The sequence below is a fragment of the Olea europaea genome, chromosome 6, assembly GCF_002742605.1.
Source record: "Olea europaea var. sylvestris chromosome 6, O_europaea_v1, whole genome shotgun sequence".
In the NCBI taxonomy this organism is placed as follows: domain Eukaryota; kingdom Viridiplantae; phylum Streptophyta; class Magnoliopsida; order Lamiales; family Oleaceae; genus Olea; species Olea europaea.
In genome coordinates, this window is record NC_036242.1 from 16924904 (window position 1) to 16930075 (window position 5172).

The 5172-nt window shown below is 33.0% G+C and overlaps 1 long non-coding RNA gene across 1 annotated transcript; it reads left to right on the top strand.

Annotated features, from left to right (window-relative positions):
- Positions 1–37: 37 nt before the first annotated feature.
- Positions 38–3774, top strand: LOC111396020. The gene is made up of 2 exons (XR_002702911.1): positions 38–1399; positions 2258–3774. It is a non-coding gene; the product is annotated as an uncharacterized LOC111396020 (long non-coding RNA).
- The last annotated feature ends 1398 nt before the right edge of the window (positions 3775–5172 follow it).

Below are 5172 nucleotides of genomic sequence, written 5' to 3' on the forward strand. Positions count from 1 at the left end.
AATTTTGAAAAGAAAATTTGTTTTTGTCTTTTTTTTTTTTTTTTTTTTTTTTATAAATAGGCCTATTAATATTAGCCATAGCCCATTTAGGTCATATGCTTGCCTGATTGCAAGCATACAGAAGAGACAAACCGAACCCAATTCTCTTTGGAGTTGTGAGTTACACAGCTCGACACCAAGTTGTGGTCTGCTCGCTGTTGGCAAGTCTTCGAGGTCAACCTCAGCCCTTCGCCACTACCTCCTGCCACTATATGAGCCTTTCTTCTTCTTCCCCTTTTTTTTATTGCTTTTGTTTTTTTGTTTTTATTTCATGCTATGAATTAAAATGAATATTAATATGCATAAATAGTTAAGATTTAAGAGGGTGTGATGATAATGGGGAGAAGCATAAATAATTTACCTGTTTTAGCGGTAAAAGGAGGAAAACTAAGTATTGGATTTTGTGGTTTAGCCTTAAAGGATATCAGAGTTTTTAAAAGGAACTCGTGGGAGTTTTTGCTTATTTTGTATGCTTAATTGCTTATTTTAACTCGATAAGAGTGCAGGCAGAAAAAAGAATTTCTAGTAGGATGAAGGGGTTTGACAGGTCATACCATTTTAAATGAGTTTTAAACATGCTTGGATTTTAATCAGTATAATCATGTCAAAATTTAACCTACCTAATCTTGTTGACATTGAACTCCTAAAGTAGTTCTTTTACATTATATTGTAGTTTGGATTTTGGAATCTTTCGAACTTGGAGAATATTAAAAAATCACTTAGCCGATGCATAAAATTGTGCCCGCACTGGACAAGATCTCTGGCTCCGTCCCTGGATGGTTCATATGTAAAATTATAAGAACCCTGAACATATCGAACAAAATCGATTTGCTCAATTATATTTAGCTCTAAGTGTAAATCTTTATAAAATTATCATTCTAAGACTAAAATGGGAATGACACTAGTTTGTATCGTCCAAACCGGTTGCCAGGGAATGAGCAGAGAGTAAATGAGGTTGTAGATGCTTCTATCCTCTCTTGAATATCCTTTTCGAAGAACGGCTAATAAGCCTTGAATGGTAACACCATGGGTGTAGGGAGGGGATAGGTCAGCCTGCCTTCAAGCCCATTAAATTTTAAGGAAATAAGTGGAAATGACTCTTTGACTAACCCTTATTTCCATGTTGGCCCTTGACCAATATTTCAAAAAAACAAAAAAAGTGAAAAAAATGTTTTAGATAAATAAATGGACAAACCTCCATATTTGCCCTCATCTTCTACAAGCAAGCAAGAGAGGGGGAGAGAGAGAAGAGGGAAAAAATCGAAAAAAGAAAAGAAAAATTCAAAAATCACACAGACGACTGTCTAGATCGCATCTGGTCGAGCCTCAGCATCAACACCACCATATTTCTTAGAACAAGGTTAGAATTTTTCAGATTCTAAGCTTTTGATTTTTCATTTGAATTATTTTGTGAATTTGTGGATTATATGTTGTTATTATTGATGTAAATTCTTCATTATTGATGATTAAATGGTTGTTGAGGGAATTGGGGGCTTAATATGGATTGAGCTCGTCGGAAATGACAATTTCTCAACATTTTCGATGAGACAGCCGGTGGAAATCGACACTAATTGTTAAAGTCGGCATAGCCTAACTTAAACAGTCGGCTACGTTGACTTTTAACAATCGACTAAGCCGACTCTTTTTTTTTCCTTTTTTTATTACAATTTTTTAAAATTGTTTTAATTTTTTTTTTTTTTTGCATTGTTTTTAAATTTCTTAATTTCTTTTGTAATTTGATTTAAAATTATTTTTAGTTTTTTTTCGTTTCATGATAAAACGTAATTTTTTCAATTTAAATTAAACATTATTTATTTTTAATTTCAAATACTTTATAATAGCTTTTTCCCATTTCGTTTTTCTTTTTTCTTTTTTCACCTTTCTTTTTATTTCTCTTTTTTTTTTTCTTTTGTTCAATTTGTTTTGTTTTATTATAATTTTTTTTAATTGTTTTAACCAAATGAGCCAAAAAAAAAAAATTCTTTTAATTTTTGAATTTAAAATTCTTTAATTTAAATAATTTCTTTTTGTTTAAATTTGTATATATAATATTTATGTTAAAGATAATATTGTAGAATAATATTAATTATAGAATAATCTTTCAAATGATTCTACGTCTTATGTATAGTAGTAACGATTCGATTCGCTTAATTTTCTGCTATTATGCTTTATTCCATTTTCTCTTATATAATGTTCTAATATTTTGTATTTTTTGTAGGATGGATTATCATTTTAACGTAGAGTTGAGACGGATGCCAGGCAATGCTACGTGAAATAGTAGCTTTGACAGTTTCACTACTATACTGGAGCTGCTCGATGATTAGTATGTAGATATACTATGCTAGTGTGGCCCCTGTACCAGTTAAGAGATGTGCAGTACTCGAGTCAAATCATCGATGCACTTCTATGTTGGTTACTGAGTCCAATCGATAGTGATGCCCTCCATTTCGACCTCAAGGGCAAAGTCTCCAATTTTTCCATGTTTGAGTTTGCCCTGATCACTTGACTGAAGATTACGGATGATGACACAGCTAGTGACGGGACTCAAAGAAGAAATAGGCTGCAGGACGCTTACTTCCACCGACAAGGGATGGTGGTTCTGACTCAGCTGATCAATGCAATCATAAGGTGTGAGCAGATGTTAGACAGACTAAAGTTAGGTCTGGTCTACATTCTTAAGAGTGTGGTGCAGTGTCATCACAAGAAGATTGCAATCGAGCCCATTAAATCCTCTGTCGAGGCTATTAAATCCTAGTCAATTTAGTATAGCCTTCCTTTGCCGAGCCCATTAAATCTTCCAACATGCATACTTTAGCCTTCTAGGCCTTCTAGTACCTCATGACTACTCCGTACTCTCAGCGAACGTCGTTAATGATGCTCGATGGTTCGTAGATCGTCCGTGAATTCTGATACTTATGCATTATCTGTCAACCAATAAACCAAGCTCGGGTTTGCCTGTGATTATTTTGACGAACTCCCACTTCACAAGTATGTTTTCATGTATATTTGCAAACTACAAAGCACTCATTTGTATCCATCTTCGTTGTTCGCAAACGCCAACGGCAACTATCATCTACGTCGTCGATCATCAACAACGACTTATTCGATTTTTTCACTTTGAATTCAAAAGTTGTATTTTAGTACAATTAAGTGCATAGCTTTCTGCAAATCTTTCTTCGTTTCAAATAGTTGCTCGACATACAAATTATCGCTATCAGAAACCACACGCGAGGAGTTAGATGGATGGTCCACTCTATCCAACCCTTGAGGTCTGATCCCGCTCATGTCTCTGCCTAAATAAAGCAATCAATCCTCATTTGTAAAAGTATTTATATTTTCATTCTCGTCGTCGTGAACTACGGATGGAATTCTGTGCGCAACTAATTCTAGAATAAACACATCATCTCCACGAGCTATCTCTACCGTATCCTAAAAATCATTAGCATTGTGATCCCCTCCATCCGAGTCTACTTGTTCATTTTCGACGACATCCTTCCTTACTAAAGTCACACAAAAAGGAGTGTGTGCTTATTGTTCAATTCAAACGGATAATTCACTTCAGCATCCGAAGAAATCGTCATAGGTGGAATCGGAGTATCTGCTTGTTCGCTGAATTTAAATTTCAATTCCATGTCATATTAAGAAGGATCAACATTCAGCTTGTTCTGTAAATCATAATAGAGTTCTGTATATGATGTACTTGATGTTATGGAAATCGGTATACCATTACGATTATCGCTCGTCCATTTCCGTACCCATCTATTTCTTTCGTCAAATTCTAAATCACCAAAGTAATGAAGTGAGACTGCAACCATATCTTCATAACAAAACATAATTTTTAATTGCAAGAAAAATATCAACGGTAATAAAAATAGCAAAAAAATAGTTGAAAAACAGTCGGCTGTCCGGTAAGCTGTTCGACTTTTGTCCGTCTGCATTTTTGTATATGCAGATGAATTTTTTTCTCGTCAAATGTTTAAATTTTTTGCAGATCTATTAAAACAATTTATCTACATTAACATTATATGTCGAAATAAAATTTATCAATTAAAATGTACAATAATGTAATTGAAATAAAATTAAATTTGCGTATTTATACTTATCGATCTTGCTTGATAGATATCAATAAGTTTTTTGAATTCCGTGTTCGATAAATTTTTCAATTTTTATGGTTGAAGTAGATTAAAAATAAGAGTATTTTTATCTGTGTTAGAGTAAACAGATAAGAAAAGTTAGTTTGTTTTGATGTTTTAAGTAGGAAGTATTTGGTTTTTAAGTGTTAACTAAAATGGTAGTAATGTCTTTTAAACAAAATCATATTTTGTAATTGTATAATATATTTATGGGTATTTTTGTCTTTTACCCCTCAATAGGCCATTGTGATAATATTCCTTTGTTAACAAGTCAAAGTGAAATTTTGCTTGATTGACCATGCCATTTTCAAAAGTACCGCATTAAATTTTGAAGGCCAAAATGAAAATTAAAAAATTCTATATATCAGTTAAATTATTTTTTTTTTTTTGCTTCCCCTTGGCTCAGTCAATCGTGACCTTGTTTACCTCCAGCGTTCATCATAACTGTGGCCGCCATGACCTACACATGGATACATGTGGTGGCCGGTGACAGAGTTGAGAATAAGGCCTCTCATCTTTTTTCTGTGTCTTTTTGGGCCATTTGCAGAAGAAGACCTCTATCGTTTCTCCATCTCTTTAACCTTCATTAGTTATTCTAATTGTGTCATTACATGACCTAAATAATCATCATTTTTGTAATTATTATTAATTACGATAAGATATATACGATCATTTAGGCCGTTTACAAGGTGAGCCTAAAAATGTTAGCCTGTCTCAGCTTAACGACCTTACCCATATTGGTCCGCACCCTGGCCCATCACATATAAAAATTGAAAAATTAGGCTGAATACCTCTTTAAACTTTTTGCAGGTGTAAGTTTTCTTGATGATATTGTTTTAATAATTCTTACCTTTTTAAAAAAATTTAAGGCTCACTGTCCTTAAAATATAAAATGTGTGAAAATTATATGGAGATAGTTTTTTTAAGTTTCAGCTTAAAAATTCATGTGTTAAGATTTGTTTATACAAAAATCAGGTGATAATTTAAATTTTTAATATTA